Source organism: Cygnus atratus, chromosome 7 (genome assembly GCF_013377495.2).
Source record: "Cygnus atratus isolate AKBS03 ecotype Queensland, Australia chromosome 7, CAtr_DNAZoo_HiC_assembly, whole genome shotgun sequence".
Taxonomy (NCBI): domain Eukaryota; kingdom Metazoa; phylum Chordata; class Aves; order Anseriformes; family Anatidae; genus Cygnus; species Cygnus atratus.
Window position 1 is genome coordinate 33033332 of NC_066368.1, and position 18965 is coordinate 33052296.

At 42.1% G+C, this 18965-nt stretch overlaps 1 protein-coding gene across 1 annotated transcript in view; it reads left to right on the forward strand.

Annotated features, from left to right (window-relative positions):
* Window positions 1-272: 272 nt before the first annotated feature.
* RASGEF1A (RasGEF domain family member 1A) overlaps window positions 273-18965 on the forward strand; it is a 159678-nt gene continuing 140985 nt past the window's right edge. Inside the window, exon 1 of the mRNA XM_050712056.1 lies at window positions 273-643. The gene's annotated coding sequence lies outside the window, so the exon portion shown is untranslated. The remainder of the gene's footprint in view (window positions 644-18965) is intronic.

An 18965-nucleotide genomic window follows, 5' to 3' on the forward strand; every position in this document is an offset into this window, starting at 1 on the left:
TCCCATCCACACGCGAGTGTTTTTGGCAAACACATCCCTGTGAGGCTACCTACTACATTTTGGATAAACACGGGTACAAACTTATCTAGAGAGACTCCTGGGTGAGGGGGTGCAGTGGCGGGGCTGAGGCGCGCTTTGCGGATTTAGGGTGGTCGGAGCCCAGCAGCGCTCCCACCGGCATCCCTCCCGCTCCGCCAGGGAAGGAGCCCGCTGCTTTTCCCTCGGGGATCCCGCGGCCGGGCTCCTGCCTCCGGCACCGGCCCGGGATGCTCAGAGCCACGCCGGCGGGCGGCGAGGCGGCGTTGCGGAGCTGCCCCCGGCCGGGAGCGCCCTGAGGACGCCCCGCTCCCCGCTCCGGGCGCTGCTGCGGGCGGCGACTTTGCTGCGGGCGGGCACTCGCCGGGCTCCCCCCTCTCTTCTCCTCTCCTCGCCTCCCGCCGCCGCTCCGCCCGCCGCCGGCTGCGGAATGGGCGGCTCTGGCCGCCGGCTGCCGGCAGCTGTCACACGGCGAAGGCAGCCGCAGCCGGTGCGAGGAGCGAGCCCACCCTGCCGCCGAGGATGACTCACGGGGAGCCGGCGCTCGTCTCCCTCGTGCTGGCCGTGGACGGAGAGCAGCCGGCGAGCTCCGCGGGGCGAGGACAAGGTAAGCGGATCGCTCACCCCAAACTTAGGCGGCGGCCGCAGGGGCGAGCCCCGGACCCGGGCATCCCCCGGGAGGCATCCCGCGGGGGGCATCCCTCAGGGGGCAGCCCGGCCCCTGCGCCGAAGCCGGGTTTGGGGACGGGTCGGGGGCTGGCTTGAAGGAGAACATCTCGCCCAACAGCTGGGGCTCCGTTTCTGTCGAGCCACTGCTTTCCCACCTTCAGAGGGTGACACCGTCACAGGAACCCAGCAGGGCGCTTTGCTATTTCGGTAGGCAGAAGAGCAGCCAAGCTGGTGCCCGCTGCAGCACCCCCCAGCCTTACCCCGGGCTCTCCGACTGCAAGGGAGGCAGCTGGGCTGGTTTACAGCTTCTCTGTGCTGTGAAGGTGCTGCAATCACGACTGGATGCACCTGTGCTTCCTATGCACTGTATGATATTTTTCTGCAGCCTCTTACCTGTTGTATCTGTTCAGACCGCCTATGTGCTGGCAATCGGCTTACTAAGAGTTGACTTTTAAGTAGTGTATCACAAATTGCACTGGAAACCCACAAAGAGCTGCCCTGACATTACTGATGTGAAAAGGCAGCTCTGCCCAAGGACGATGCCAAGTCCCACTCCGATCACATGTGTGGAGCTGACAGGACAGGCACCTGCAGCCAGCCCTGGACAGCACTCAGCCTCCAGGTAGCCACCGAGACCCACAGACAGTTGGAGCGGTTTTGGAATGAACTCAGTAAGAGGATGACAGTAGTAATGGGCCCTCCCCCTAGCTGCTGCCCCTCCATCCAGTCTTTTAAATGGGTTAGGGGGACACATTCTTATTTTAGAGAACTTAAAGCACTTGGTATGGATCCTCAGGAAGAGGTAGAACTGCTTGATGTGTCAGCATGGATCCTACCTCATTTTCCATCAGAATATGGTACGTGCTTTCCATTTGGTACAAATGGATTTACCAGCATTATGCTTTAAGATTATTTCAAATCATTTGGACCGCTACAGAGACTTTGGTGTGTATATATATATATAATTTTTTTTTGAAGTTACCTTTTTTTCTTAGGACTTGGGTACAATACCTGACTGCAAGGGTATCAGACTGCTTCCATAGAAAGTAACCCTGCAATGCCCTTCCCACAACAGATTCTGGTGATTCTGTCTTGAACCTCTTGGTACTCTTCGTGCTATTTAGTTTAAAATTAGTAGCTATTTATTGCATGCAAGCTCTTTTTCACTTGCTACAGTAGCACATGTTGTAATCTCTGGGGCCTGAACAGCTGTTTTTGACCCTGTCTGTCTGATGTCTAGAATACAAAATCATCCTATTTACAAGTTGGGTTTTTCTGTTTTCTTCTCCTCTCTTCAGAGACATCAATGTATTACCAGTTCTCTTCAGTATGGCTCCTCTAGGTGGAACCTTAGTCTATTTAGACAACCCACTGTGATCACACTTTTTTTTGTAACTTGGCAACAAGAGCAAAAAATCAAGTTACATCCATCACACATGCAAACCTTGCATTGTGCTGCCCCATACTCAGCAAATTAAACCCTCGAGATAAATGACACTGGACTTGTGGACAAGGCGTTTTAATATCATTAGCTTGGCTTGACGGTTGTCCTAATTACAGAAGTCAAAGACTGCGGGAAGCAGCTGCAAAGTCAGCACACGTGCAAGGAGCTGTCTGCAAAGCAAGAACACATGCTTTAATTTGAGGCTTCTTTGTTGCAACATGTGTTATTAAGGAAAAGTATGGCTTTTAATATGGTTGTTGAAAAAAATGGTCTGGCTACTGTTCAGGTGTTAAGAATTGCATGGCTGTGTGGGGTTAGCACTCACCTTTCTGTGAGGGCTCATTTCTGACATGGTATTTTTGCTGACGTAAACAGACATGCACTTCCAATGCTATTTAGCTGTGATCAAGCTCTTGGCTCATTTATTTACTGGGGAGGACAGTGAGGGGAGATAAGTCATGGTGCTAAGGAGAGGTCAGCACGGTACTGTGCCCATCCTCCCTACCTCCTCCCAGCTAGGCAACCCACCAGCACTGTAATTGTAGGGGCGAGGGACGTGAGATGACACACAGCAGCTACACAGGAATATCAGCAGGAAACTCTCCTAAGACACAGAGGTGCTCAGCTCCAGGCCTCTGACTGAGCCTAAAAAGATTAAGCCAGCCACAGACTTTGCTCCTAAATCTAAGCCCATAGGTATCTGGGGTCAGGCAGCTGCTTCAGTGGGTGGCAGGGGATGCCCCAGCTTTGAGACCCACGTCTCTCCTGGCAGCTCACCTCCACAAACTGAAGTCAGGGGAAGCAGAAGTTTTGCTGTAGTTAGTTAAATGGATTTCATTCCATAACTGGTGCCATTCAGAAAAGATTAAGGTTCAGCCAAGTTCTTCAGCTTAAAAAAAAAATCAGCCTAAGTAGAAGCTGCTTTCAAGAGAAATCCACAGAAATAAGGGAGAACTGAAGTGAAACAAAATCCCATGCAAAGATGAAGAGCTCCAAACAAATCAACAAGGTTTTTACACATCAGGAACATATCAACACATGATTACAGCCTCTGGGAAGGTATGTCCTTCATCTCAGCTATTCGATCAAGCATACTGTCCCTGCACACAGATGTGCAAAGACGGGTAAAATTTCATTCTCCACTGCAACAAGCACACTTTGCCCCTTTTATGGTTCACTGTTAATGGCACTGTAACTCAGGCAGCTGTAGCTCAGCTCATTACACACCGAACAGAGTTAAGGTTACCTCCTCCTCTTTGTGTAGTACTTTGTTAAAAGGTAAGCAAACAGGACCTACTGGTAACACTTCAGAGTTATTATCACTATCAGAATGGTATTTTAAGTTGGATTGTACACAGGCACTAGTTTTAGCATGGGACATTTCACACACTGGCTGTATTGCTTTCCAGCAGCTTCTTGTTACAAAGGCTCAAATTAAGTCACCAATTAAGATAAAATCTAATCTTAGTCCAACACTGAGGTGTTCATAGAGATGAAAGAAAGGTACACACACTATGCAAAACATGCATCCAACCCTTATGATCAGGCATTATATCCTGACTGGGCAAATCAGTTTTCTATGAAAAATTGTATTATTTTTTCTTTATTTATTGCAAAGAGTGCTCTTTATGTTTTCTCAGATAAAACACAGATGGTGCAGTTTCTGAGGCACCATTTTAGTCCATTCTTGCTCAAGCAAAATAAAAACAATACTGTGTTTACCACAAAGTAGCTTTCCCCATACTTTTGAGCTTTGCCATATAATTTGAATTTGTGGAAGCTGATGTCTTTCAACTAATGAAACAACAGAAAAATACTTTTGTCTTATCCTTCCTTTCATTAACATGTGAAAAGTCTTTTCACTCAATATCAGTTTGTCTGTTTTCCTGTGATTGTAATTCAAATTTCCAAAATGATAAGGAAACTAAGTATGCTAGGCACGTATTCCCTTTAGTTTTTAAGGCAATTTAGTTATTGAGTTATTGGCTAGCATAGGAATGCAACGCTAAAGAAACTGCATGAAGAAACTAACAGTTCAAGAAGGGAAACCCGAGAGCAAAGAGTACATTCTCTAGAGAGGTACCGGTGGATGACACATCTGAAATTGATCTTCGCCATAATATGAACTTTGGGCTTTTCTCTACAAACTATGCATAACATTTACTTACTACTTCTCCTTGTGTCTTTCCCAGCCTTGCCATATTAATGCTGTGCGTTTGAGAAAAACATGCTTATTCTGAGGGCACCAGAAATGCTGGGCAACATCTAGCAAAGCGTGTATCACCTGAGCGATTCGTAGGTGACAGCACAATACCACAATTCGCAGGCTGAAGCAACCAGAACGAAAGCCATCCAGGAGCAGTACACAGTTACTGAGACTGTTGGTTCATAAGGAGTCTGTAGCAATATATGACTTGAAACCATACAGCAAAGGACAGATTTGCATACTGCAGAGGTACAGGACAAGACCAATGCATCAAGATGCACAACGGCACAAGCAAAATGTGTGCTGGAAACAGCAGATGAGATGCACAACTCTAGCAGACTTCTTTCCAGCTTTTACAGTGAAAGGACTCAAGTTTTTTCTAGGTTCCAAACAATACAAGTTGAAAAAAAGATAAAGCACTCAAAAATCATATGAACCTGTGTGTGCCACGTGTATATACATGTGCATGTATTACAACATAACAGTGCCAGATATTAAAAGCAGAAAACAAAATAAAACAAACAAAAAAACCCACAACAACCCAAAACAGAAATAAAACTGCAGTTCCACAAATCATATGTGGTCATTCTAAGGCAAGTTTTCACGTAGAAATAATGAATTTAAATAGGCATCCTCAAATAAGTAGAAAAGAACACAAGCTTTGAGAATTCTATCCTGTCTGAGCTCCTAAAGCAGCTGCAAACTCTGCCTTGGTTACAAACACATCCTCACAACTTTACCATCACTGCTGCATCATATCTACTATATTGAATGAGAACATATAAAGCAGGTTTCTAATCTCTTTAGATACCTTTCTCATCTGGATGCATGAGGTCATCTCTTCCTTGCTGTTAATGAACATGTAACAAACCTACTCGTAGGTTATTCATGTGACAATTCCAAGACCAGAGTTTAAACATGGTTAGGAGTTTTTCACCTTGATAGTTCTGGTTACACAGAATAGTACAAACCTAGCTCTACTTTGTTCCCTGTGGTCTTGCAACCAATGAACACAAAAAAGCACTGGGTGGACCAAAGAGAAGACACAACAGAATTCCTTTCCCTGCTTTTTTGGTTGGTCAAATTTCCCTTTTCTCTTCTTCCACCTCCTCTTCATGGTGAGCCCAAGCAAACTCCATTATACCAGATGATTCTCAGCCAAATTACTCCATCTAGAAAATCACCCCATAAAACTCCAGGGCATAGTTCAGGTCATAAGACACCTACAGACCCTGCCATGCCCAGGCATGGTTCAGGTTTCCTTCTCGGGGACACCGCTGGGGTAGCACGCAGCAGAACAATGGCATGTACCCCCAGGAGGTGCTTGAACCCTGCATCCCCACCTACTGTCCTTGGAGGTTGTGCCCAAACAGAACTGCAAACAGACCTAAACATTAGGCGAAGAAAAGATAATGTACACATCACCGGGAACTGCAGAGAACACCTATCAGGTTATAGTTAGCTTAATTATACAGGAAAGGAAACAATACAGAAAGCCATGCACTTCTAAGAAGGCCAAGTAATTCTACAGCTAGTTTCTTCACCAGGGAAATGGAAGAAAGAGTTAATTAAACCTGTTATCTGTGGTCTGAAATATTAACCCTACAGCCGTGTTTATCTTTTCTGAAACAGCTTTAATGATGTTATTTGTGCCTTTACATTTTTCCTCATTGCTTTGCTCACTGTCCTCTGATGCTACTAGTATTATTGCACTTTCAGTATTAGTAATAAAACAATTACCGAGTCTCTCTGCTGTTTAATGGGTTTGAAACCTCAGGAGTTGAAAATAATTAAGTTGAATATTTTTGCTTGCAATGAAGTTTGAGATTTGATGAAAAAAAAATTAACAGATCCATAAATATTAAAGTCAAATGGGACTAGTGAATAACAGTCTGACTTCCAGCATACCACAACAACCATGTAATTTCATCCAGTTTTACCCACATCATATTTACCCTTACCTTGTGCAGATAAGTCTATTGTTAGAAAAACAGATTCAAGATCTTGAAAATGATAATACAGGCTGCTGGTGCAGGATGTTACAACTGCAGATCACACTTGAGTGGGATTGTTCCCTTCCGGCCCCACAAGTCACTGAAGCCAACCAACCCTACCTCTCAACATATCCACTGTCTAAGCATGGGAATTTAATCTCAAAATGTATTTCTCACAAAAAGCTAAGAGAAACTTAAAAAAGAAAGGGAAAGTGATGACAGAATATGAGCTAGGATTCAATGCAGGTGACTGGCACTTCTACCACCTGCTATCCAAAAAAAAAAAAGAAAAGTTATTATTTCAGAACTCTGAGGAGAATTGCAACAACATCCCATTATTACTCTTTTTTTTTTATGCCTGAATCATTTAGATTTTTCTTCAGCATATTGTTCTTAGATACCATAATGGGGAAAAAGGAAAACTACTAAGTTTAACATTAATCAAAAATTTATCGGTGCCGTAGCTCTAAAGGTAAATTTAACCATTAATTCTCTTTTTGCGCTTTTTCACAAAGGGAGAGAATAAAGTTGTCTGGAGCCAAATGCCTATGTACTGTTATGGATTCCAAAAACAAAAAGACAGCTTTTATGCAATAGGAGAGAGGGAGAGCAGGAGAGACAAATATTCCTGCACAGCACCGTGGTAGGATTTACTGACAGGGCAAACTCAGTTCCCTCAGCCAGCCTCTGCATTCCTTGCTGCAGCCTGAAAAAGGCATTTGCAGCATCACTGATGATGATGATGATGATGAAAATGAACCCTGCTAAGGAAAAAAGGCAGAGGTGGGTTGGCAAATGAAGGAAAGAAATGAGGAGAGAGAGAAAAGAAAGGGAAAAAAATATAAATAAATAAATAAATAAATAAGCTATTTGCTCCCCTCCTCTACTTCCAACATTTCCCACATTTGTAATGGATCTAGGGAATATTCAGTAAAGAAGTAAGGATTAAAATAGAAATGAATACAAAAGAAAAAGAAAATAAATGCAAATGGAATGAAATGAAGTGGCAAATAGAATATACAGGTGTTGTTACAGATGTCATCTCCCCTAAACAGGGTTGTCCAATTGTCCATGCTGTGGGTGGGAACTAAAATAAAAATCTTGAAACCCAAATCTTCCTACAGGATGTCTGCACCTTCAGCTTGCAACCCTTGTGCCATGAAAGCAGGTGTAATGCCTGCTGGAGACGGGGGGAGTAAGGGAGCAGATACCATAGCAAGAGAGGGTTCTCTCTGTCACTTTAGTTTATCATATGTTACAAAATCAATTCAACATCATTCATGGTCTTGTCAATCACTGTTCTGAGGCACTGCAGGACAAATGGATTTTTTTCTGTGGAAATGCGATAGAGAACATGAATTTTGAACCTTAGAGTGGACAGTTCAATATCCATAAAGTTGTCTTGTCAAGTCAGCAGAATCCACACTGCCTTTTAGTCTCCTAGTGCTGGTGCACGAGGGTGGGCAACCAGAAGCAGCAGAAACAGCGCATTTTGTGATGTGCAAAAGGAAAAACCTAGCAACAACCACTAAAATAAAAAATACATGGTGCTAACACCTCCTTAAAATACCCAAACTGGAGAAACCTGTAGTCTACTGAAGAAAAGGGAAAATGAAGGGAAGAAGTGTGGATGTTAGCGTATCACTAGTGTGAAAACTGAAGGCTGTAGAACTAGGTGGGGACTTGAGTTTCAACTGCTGGGACTCAGAGCCATGCTAAATTGTGCCAATCTCTTTTCCCTGAACACTTGGGATATGTGAGATCCAAGCCTTCTACATTAGTTAACTGGCTGGGGATGGGAAGCTGATATTTCTGAGCAAGGAAAAATAAAAGTCCATAGAAAAAACAACTAGATACCTATGATTTCATCTATCATCAGTCTATAGTTAACTAACAGCATTGTTTGTACCTTCAGATCTGTACTCACAGTAACTAATATCCCATTCATATACCACTAATTGATATGTTTTGACAGGCAGAAAATTGTTCCTCCACCAGAACTTAGGAAACAATTTATTTTATTTTCTGAGGTGAAAATGTAAATATAACAAGGCACTGCAGAAATATCCCAGTCCTCCTCTAGTAAACAGGACAATTAGTGGTATGAATGCTCAACCCTCATTCAGAAACCTCTTTCTGTGAGTAATAAAACTGCTTGGAGGGTAGGGCCTAAACGAGTTTACCTACTTCTAAGTTGTCAGTAACTGTTAAGACACCGTGTGTCTGAATTGTTTCTCCAGGACGACTTCTGTGGCTGTTTTTTTGAGAAGGAATGGGGAGCTGGTTGCTGTTTTACAGACTCACAAGTTATTTTATAAAATGCAGACACCATCTTATTTTACAACTCTTAATCAGCACAGATTTTTTTTTGTTCTCCCCCCCCCCCCCGCCTTTTTCCTCTGATGAGTAGAACCATGAAAACAGTTAATGAAGAATCTCAGTAAAAACCCTTTTTATTAACCTGTGATCACAGCTAGAAAAAACGCACGGTACCTTTCTGGCAGGTAGAAGCTCATTTAAAATCCGTAAATGAATTTTCCCTTCTCCTTCTCAGTCAACAACAGATCCTTCCAGGACAACAGCTCTAAACTGGGAGGCATGAATTTTGTCTTAGTCAGGAGGAAGCTTGAAAGCATATGTCATGTCTTACCCACAGACCAATGTTGACTGAGCTTGTGAGACCCCAGTGAGACGCGTGCCCATGGCCTGTGTTAAGCCCTGGCACTCATGGCATCACGGGCACATTGACACTTTGGTGCTATGCACAGACACAGGATGGGATGGGTGCAGGAGGGAAGGGAAGTGCAAACCAACCCATTGACAGATTGCAGGTAATGTGTACCAGAAAGAGGGTGGGAGAGGTGAGGACACAAATTTTAATGTCCCGTGCTCTGGAATGTGGACCGATGTCCTGCAAGTGGGATCTCAGCCTTGTGCAATCAGTGCTGTCTAATTGCATTTTGTCTAAATACAGGGCTTTCGCCACCCAACCCTCACCTCTGATCATCATTACAGTTCAGCTCTGAAAACTGCCAGCTCTTGCCTAGGCCTCTGCGAATACAAATAATTAAATGTCTGCAATAAGCCAGGCAGCTGACTCCAGGGTTTTAAAGGTCAATAATTTCTTTGTAAAAATCAATATATTTGTAACTAGCTAGGTAAAAGCTTCCAGCCTGAAAACATGCTTAAATGGACAATCCAATGGGGCATTTTTCCAAGCTGCATGAATTTTAACAATGCTCACACTTGTCAGTTTTCCAATTGTCAGAAGGCCTTTTATAAGGGATGGAGGATTCTGAAGATTAATTCTGCTCCTTTCTAAGAAGTCACCATTTCTTCATCCCCTATTCACAGCTTATCACATACAATGGATACTATTCAACAGTGACAACTCAGGTACATTAAAACAGGACAAGTGTGTAGGCTATAGCTGAACAATGGCATTTCACTGTGTCAAAGGGAGCAGGCATGGCACTGTGTGTAGCTGCCCTGAATGGAGCATTTTCTTTTAGCTCATTCTGTTCTCCAGCTGTTGCTGCTGGAATCATTGATGGTTCTTGTTCAACTTTTTTTTTTTTTTTTAAACGAGGGATTGTCTGTGATCTGAGGAAAAGGGCTGAATTTAACATCCCCCCATTTGCATAAATGTTTGTGCAACTTATAAGGATGTGAGTAAAATCACCTGCCTTTCCTAGAAACCATTTGGTTAGTTAGCTATGATGTATTTAATTTAATATTTATTGGCTTGAACTGTTACATCATAATGACAGCTACTCAAGCGGGCCTGTATTCTAGAATTCAAAACAAGCATGATTGGGAAATGCATTTGATTCAAAGGAATTCAGATTATTTGATCTCCCTTTGTGCGTCTCACTGTGACTTCAAGCAGCAATAAACCATGCCTGAACAAAGAGATACAAAACCTCAAGGAAAGGTTATGGCAGGGGACATCTTTCATGCAAGCAAGTAGAGCCTAGAAGAAAATAGCTGTACATGTTGCTGTTGCCTGTCATTAAGGTACTCTCAGACACCAAGGCAAGTCTTGGCTATTCCCTTGTAAAAGGGGCTCGCAGAAGATAGACTAGGGAGTCACACAGGCCCCACAGGAACCCAGCTTCCTAAAATTAGGTCAACAATGATATAAAATTAGATTCAATGTTCTGCTGACCAAACAAAAAAGGGGAGGAATGATTTTTAATCAAGAATTCTTCAGGGTAATGTTATAGCTTGCTGGAAGTCACCAAGTATGAGCCACAAACTTTCACACTGGTTAGCTCCTTTCTCTTGCCAACATCTGCTAGCACTCATTTGAAGCCCAAGCACAAATGAGAACTTTTAAATTAACTATGTTGCTTAAAGTCAAAGCATGCAGTATTATTGAGACAAATGATTACACTCTATCCTTAAAGGGCATTCAGCGTAACAGTTATCTACTGAAATTAATTTCTCAATTAAATTGCCAGATGAAATCACTCATGTTTGAAAGAACAAAAAAAGGAAAAAAAACACAACCACACACACAAAACTACAAAACCCAAACTCCAAACCAAAATCTACTTCAATTCTAATCAAAGTAAACATTCAAAACATGTCAGTGAAGTGGTGTTTGTATTTATATAAAGTATGATTTAGCATCCTTGGAACACACTAAACAATGATCTTGAACAAAAATTTCCTAAAATCAATTCTAGCCATCCACTGTCTTACCACGCAGTACCTCTGAGGCTTGGGAACCGAATGTCAGGGAGAAGGAAATGTTGCTCTCTAGTAATGAATGAACTGACTTTGACTTAGAGAATCCTCTAAGTAGAAGGACTGGACTAATGAGAAAGGAGAGCCCACAACAAACAACACTTAGTACTGCCTACTTAGTAGTTCAAGACTGTTTCAAAATATTGCATTATAAACTTGTTTAAACAATAGCCAGTATCATTTTGATTTGGGGTAGACTGTATACCTATCCAACCCAGCGTCACTCAGGTTGCATCCACTGTAATTACTGTTTGGAGGGTTAGGCGTACACAGACTGACCAAGAGAGGTCCTGCTGGCCTTACCAGCCCATACAGCAATTCAGAAGGACGTTCAGAGAAGCATCCAGTGCACATCCAATGCAGAAAAGCCCTTTTGGGGATTGCAGCAATGTGCAAGGATGCTGGAAGCTGCCAAGAATGATATAAAGCAGGTTTTGACAATTCTTTGACAGAATTTCTTTGTGTACCTGGGGAATAGGCCAATTAGCGCAATGGAGGATTTTGTTGTTTTGCAGACATAGTTACTCCAGAAGCTCAGCATAAAATCATCCAGCCTGAACCTACTGCAGAACCAGACAAGAAATTTGTCCCACTCCTTCAGCATCACATTCTATAGCAGAAAGCTCTATCCAGTATTGAAGTCTATAAATTATCTTCCCCAGGCCCTCCAGTATTGGCACAGGTTCATGGTTAAATAAATGAGAGCTTGGGAGATTAACTCCTGGGCTACTAGCCGGGAGCAAGCTGGGACAGAAATTTTTAATACTAGTATGAAGACTGTTTACCCAGAGCTGTAAATTGCAAGGAGTACCGCTCCGTCATTCTGCAGCGCTTGTACAGCACACCAGAAGGTTTATGAACACCAGTGTGGGAAGTACTAATGAGATACCTAACAACAGTGCTTTGAAGAGGACTGGCTTTTTGGAGCTAGAGAAACACGTATCTTCTTTTCATAATGATCACTGACCAGGAGCTTTGTTCCCAGTGAAGCTTCTCCTGGGGTGCTGAGTTATGGAGGAATTCATCATGCTCTGCCATCCATAGCATTTGAGGTTTTACCATACAACTTAAAATCCAAAGAGATAATCATGTTACTTTCCTTAGGGTTCTCCATGGGTGGTACAGTGGGCACTTGCAATGCTGATGCTGCTGCATCCAAAATCACTTTTAAGCTATCACAACAAACTTCTTGCGCAGGCTTATAGCCTGCTGCGCTCCAAATAGCATCTGTGAAACCAGAAACAAGCATTTACTTATAGAGGGGACGTAACTGATTCATACAAACAAGCAGCACTCCCAGGAATAGCATCATCATATGTATGTGCATTTATTGCACATGTGGCAGTCTTAATGAGTAATGAATTGCTAATATGCATGCTGTTTTGTGACAAACTGCTGTAAAGCATATTGTTCTCGTATGTACTGGGGTTTTGAAGTGCCAGTTGTGCTTATTTTCCAAAAGTTCTTGGATGAAGACCTTGCCAATCTGCATGCGGTATTTTGTGGCTGATTAATTTTATAGATTGTGCTAGGTAAGAACTCTCTGACTTGCTGAATTCAATATCAGTTTTAATCAACTCTAGTTGCTTGCTAATTTGGAGACGCAGGGTGCCACTTTATTGGTTTCTGTAGATTGCTTGCTCTCCCTATATATAAATAGTTCAGAGAATCCTTTTGGCATACCTATTCCTTTCCAGATGAGTGGACCAACACGATTTTTTCATCATAAATTTCATGGTTTCATACAAAAAGTAATGTAAGAATACTGCAGCTAATTGATATACATTAAAAAAAACAACAACCAAACAGAAAAAAAACAGCTAACATAGCAAATGGAAAAACAAAAATCAAACTGAAATATGAAATATAATACAAAATTCAAGCTTGACAAAAAGCCAGAATACTACTTGCAATATAGACCACTGACCGGGTCCTGGAGAGCCACAAACAATTCCACCCCACAAGCAGTCAGCAAATACTGAAAAAGATGCGTGAACCCATGCCTAACCCCACAATGAACTGTGGAACTGAACAAGGATTAGTAGGAGGTTCTGTTTCAGTATCATGCTCAACATGTAATACTCTGTGGGGTCCTGGGTCTGCTCCCTTTCTGTAATCTCCAATCTTCTATAATCTCATTGTGCAATTTGACAACAGCAGCTTCTGCACCCCTGTTCACAGTATGCTAACAGTAGCTACATGGATCCAGTGAATCTCTGAATATCATTCTCCACAGGATGATTTCCTTTGGCCGCCTGATGCTGCATCTCTGTGGCCAGGCTCATTTGAAGGTGTCTATTCTTAAAATCATACAAAATAACTGTACAGGAAAAGAGTTCTTTTATCCCCATTTTCAGAGTCAAAAAATTATTCTCTGCACATTGTCTGCACAAGACAAGTCCACAGAGTCTCAGGATTTTACCCTTTTTCATTTGTAAGTTTGAAAAAAAAAAAAAAAAAAAAAAGGCAAAACAAAACAAGATAACTGAATACTGCAAGTTGTTTTTTGTTTGTTTTTGTTTTGTTTTTAAAGGTTCGCTACTTTTTTTTTTGTGGATGTGTCAAAGACATAAAATTAGGTTCTCTGAGTTTTGGGTGTGGTTTTTTTGTTTGTTTGTTTGTTTTTTGTTCTTTTTGTGAGTTAGGCTGCCTGCTGAGGACACACAGCCTGGAGCTCGTGAAGTAGAAGAAAGCAGTTGCAATCCAGGACAATGATTATTTTTGCAAACCCGGAGAATACACAGCACATTAACAAAGGGCTTATTTTTATGGCTTAGGCTGCTTTGCCAACTGGCTTAACTAACCAGCTGCATGACAAATTTGTCAGAATCACCTTCTGGCAAATCGTAGTGGGTGGAAGGTCCAGAAGGAGTACTGACAAGCACTGATAAGCTGTGAAGTCAGTGGTGTTTGACAGACACACAGCAAACGACTTCATCTACTATGTAGAGAACCACAAGAGAAGGAAGGAAGGAAGGAGGGAAGGAAGGAGGGAAAAATAACACACTTTTTAGTGATTTTTCTTTAACACTGGATATTCAGTAGCAGCCTTGCAATAAAACTGAAAAACTTAGAAAATCCTACCAAGAGCAGTGGACTTACTGTTTTGTTGGTAAGCTCTGTAGAAATAAACAGGGAAAAGTCCTTGTGCTCATTAAAACTGACGGATATAGCTCATTAATGAGACTATGCCACCTTCCACAAAGTTACAATTTCCTGAACTCTAGGACTTTCCTTAAACAACACTATATGAACCGTGAATATTTTACGGATCATGACAATGCTTTAGAAACATTAGCTGATCTTCCTTGACAACTCCCATGAAACGTGCGGCTCTGTGATTGAATTTAGTTTAAAAAAAAAGTCCAAATGATTGAACATTAATTAGCCTATTTCATATTGTCATACACAAATGCATATTTCAGATAATTGAGGATAGGGAATTTTGTGAGGAAGGGTGCTGAGGCAAAGCACAAGTACAATGTTGCGTGCACCAGGAAGGCCCTCTGCCAGCGCCCCTCAGCAACCTCCCTCTGACAGCCAGCAGAGGCAGCTGGTGCACATTTGCCTGAGGATCTGATCACTCTGTTTTTATTTTAAGGAAACACTGTGAGCCTACAGGAAGCTTTAAGATGACACAGTGGCCAATATATTTTTTAAAGAAGCTCGTCCAGCCATAGGGGTGGCACGGAGAGACCCACGCATGCAGAAATGCGAGCTACAGGTCATGAGACTGGCGCTAGGCCCCTCAGCCATGTGCGCAGTGATGGCAGCGAAGGGCCGCAGGCCTGGGAGGCTTGGCTGTAGACCTGGACACGAGGGGCCGTACTGCCTTGCCTGTAGTTTTCTCTGAAAGCACGGCTAACAAGATCAAGTCATCAGGCTAATGTGTATTAGTTGGCTTTATGCAAGCGCTGGTAATGCGTGCGCTGGCTGTGATAAGCCAATTAGAGGCTTCTGAGGCCTGATGCCATCTGTCAAAGAAACGGCTGGCGGTCCAGCAGGTAGGAGTCTGTCAGCCCCCGAGTGGGTTTCACATGGTACCCCCTGCTCCTCGCACTTATCCTTCCCAGTACCAGAACGGGCAAGAAAACGAAGAGAAAAGCCTTAGGCATTGTGAGAAGAGACAGGAGAGACAAAGAAGGTGTTTGCATACGCGTAAAGTTGGTCCTTGCGCCTCCTCACTTGCCGCACTTCCCACTTCACCTCCAGGAGATGGAGGTTTCCTGTTGCTGTAGCAACTGTATTAACAAATATCAGCATGGACCTGGCACAAATGATGTGATTGTCAGCAGCTGGGGGGTAGTTAACAGGTTTTTATGAACCTTTTTTTTTTCCTCTACAATACATGCTTTCTGCTAACTTACTAGCTAACATAAATCCATCACTTTTCTTTCCTTACTGCACACTTCTCATTTTATAACACCAAAGGTTTTTATTTAAGAGAGTACACCTATATTAGAAGCTTCTAAATAGGATATACCTTATCTTTCATGTCTGAGAAAGGTGTCACACGACTGCAGCATTCTTTAAAAGGCATAGACTAATTTGCATTAAATGCTTCTCTCAGCAAGCTAACTGGGGGACTATAAATACAGCTCTTCTGTCTTCAGGATTACTTAGCATTTTTGCTCTGAAGGGGAAAAAAAGGGCAAAAAATATTCTGAGACAGATGGGAAGGGGGAGAGAAAGTTCTGTGCATTATCCAGAAATTAATGATGAATCCGTTGGTTCCTTTTCAATGTAAAATTTATAAAAACTGAATTACACCAACTTCAACACTTGAACATTTCTCCGGCATGGTTTTCAAGGTTCATACGCATTTTTTGAATACATTACTGATACTCCACAGGATTAAATATTAACTTTGGCAGACTTTCTTTCTAGAGAGAACAAAATTTAATTTTAGCTGAACTATAATAGTAATAGCCTTTTGCATTTCTGTACTCCCTTCCATCTTCATGCTTCTTTCAAAGCACTTCAAATACGTCAAAGCTATTAACTTGAAATATGATCACATCTTAAGGATAAAGAAACTAAGATCCCATCCTCAAAGGAACAGGAAAAGTCAGGGGCATGATAAACCACACATCACGGTTAACACCAAGAGCTGATTAACTATTCTCTATGCCTAAACATTTGCTCATCTTTCTATCAGCAAAATAAGACAGATGAAGTTTCCCAAATAATGTCATATAATAAGTAAAGAATTTATGGATCTGTTCAAACACAATCACAGTGTATGTGTACAAACATAAAGAAAAAAATTAACTTTGCCAGTTGAAGGCTTATTTTGTAGTCACAGCGAATTTCCTTAGCCAAAGCAATGGCTTTCATCCTGCACTAAATTTGCTTTCTACTTCACATAGGTATTACACTGGCTCCAGAACTGGCTTTCTTCCAAACTCTTAACTAGTACCATGTCAAAAACTGTTCAGCAGAAGTGCACTCTCATGGCAGCTGGCAGCCAGAATTTCAGATACCTACATTACACATTTTCACTCCACTGGCCATTCCTACCTGAGGAAGATGCTAATATACTGAGATAAAATTGTGTAGAAGATTCTTACAGAAGGTAGTTAAGAGAAGCCCTTAAATTCTGTTTTTCCTTATTTTGTATCAAACAGATGTGCTTCCCACATAGCTGTAACAGACTACTATTATCTGGAAAGACAGTGAGGTACTACTATTTCTACTTGCAATTTACTTTTACCTCTGCAATGAAGCCTGTTTCCATTGGACATCTTTCATCAGTATCTGGTTGTCTTGATAATGAAGCCATAGATACCCTTGTGTGCAGCTAGTTAAGCCCACAATTCTCTCTCCATTTTTTTTTAATTTTTTTTTTTTTTTTTACTAACACTGAAAACCAGGTTGAAACAGGTGCTGCTAGGAAGACTTCTAAGTGTTTTCTCTTTCCCTCCCCTATTAGCTTCCCAAGTAAAGGGTTAGAAAGATTATCTTTAACATGTAACAACTGTAGCAGCAAATATTCACTGCAAACAGAAAATGTGACACAGGTGCAATTTTCCCTTTTTCTTTGCAAGCCATATCACCTAGCTGGGATAAGCAGCTGCTTATTTCAAGTACCTTTAAAGGAGACTGAGCTCTTTATACCTTCCGTATGTCTGTGGCAGGTAGCACCTTGGAGAGCCTGAACCAGCCAGTCAGGCTCTGTACTAATTTCCACAGGGAATTCCCTCCCAATATCTCTAATTATGCCTAAAGCATTTATAGAACAGCTCAGTTTCAAAAATAGCTCACAAGATTTATATAACAGAGACGATTCACTTCACCTACCCCAGGCAGACCACATGGCAGTCTGACAGTTCTCAGCGCTACCACACTCCACATTTTAAGGAACGCTGTGCAGGAAGAAATACATGCACCTAACACTTCAGGGAGAATTTACATAGATGAACTACAACCGCATAGGTTGGGATGATATTCATACTCTAGGGTTAAAAACTCTCAGGGCTGTAAAAGCTATCAAAGGGATCTTAAATGTCCATCAGCTTATGCAGTATTGATTTTACAACTCATTATATATAGTAGATTTCCCAGACTGACATTCTTCACCAACCTTACTAAAAGATTGTGATTTTTTTTTTCTTCAAGAAAATTGTCACTTTTGATAAGACATTTCCTTGGAAAAGAGTGAGTCCGTCCCTCCCCCCCCCCTTCTGGTCAAGAAGGGATGTTCCCATTTAAAACAGAAGGGTCATCACGATATTTAGCAGTAGGCAAGTCCCTATCTCAACCCTCTAGGAACTATTTTGGAATCTGTATTTTCTGTTTTTGGAAAGTCCTCTGTATAACATGACAAGTGAGAGAGGTCTACTACCAGTGCCTATCTGTTGAGTGGCTCAGGTTTAACGGTGCTTTCTGAGTTCCCGAGAGTTCTCCCAGATGCTGAGAAGTGCTGAGATAATGCTGCAGGTAGTATGACCGAAGGTTTTTCCCTCTATTTTAAAAAATTATAAGGAAAATGTCTGAAATAACAGCTTACAGTGGCAGGGAAGGCAGACACAGTCAACACCTGCACGAAAAAGATCTTTCTGCAGCTGACTATTTGTCTATACTTGACCAGTCATGTGCAGAAGAGCTGCTGCCAGAGTTGCAAGCAAGACCTAAATAATCAGATTCCCAAGTTCAAGCACAGGTTGTCACACATTGACTAACATAGCTCCTTTTTCAGTAGGAAAGGAAGCCAGGCAAAACCACAAGAGGACCAAGAGTGTAGTCTGACAGAAAGTTACTCTTTAGAATTATCGTGCTCTGCCAGTACCACACAATGTAATGCTATGCAGAGATACCCAAACAAGCAAAAATATGCCAGCTAGCAAAGTAACAGACCTGCTTTAATGTAGTCCTCCATCCAGGCTCATTAATCCTTTTGAGAACCACCTTGCCACAACAGCAAAGCAAGTGCAGGCAGCTCTGCATGACATGGCATTATGTCCCAAAGATTTGGAATCTGCTAAAACTGCCTTCTACTCCAGGTTAAAAAAAAAAAAAAAAAAAAAAAAAAACAAACACAAAACTGACTCTTGTGACTAATTACTACTTGCCTGACCACTGCGTTAAATCACACTCTGTACAAGTAGTCACTTAACATTTTTTTTTTTTTTAAATTGAGAGATACTGTTTTGGTAATTAAGTAAAAGTGCACGTGTGGCATCTCTGAGGAATTTTTGTTGTGCTTGAGAAAGGTGCCAGACTAATACAGGCGTGGAAATTGAACCACTCCATTAAAGCAGAGACAAGTACAGCATGGGCAGTAGCAGTACAAGCTGCCTCCACAGCTTTCACAGCCAAATTACATTAATCACAGCCACGGGAGGACAGATTTAAGCATAGGGTA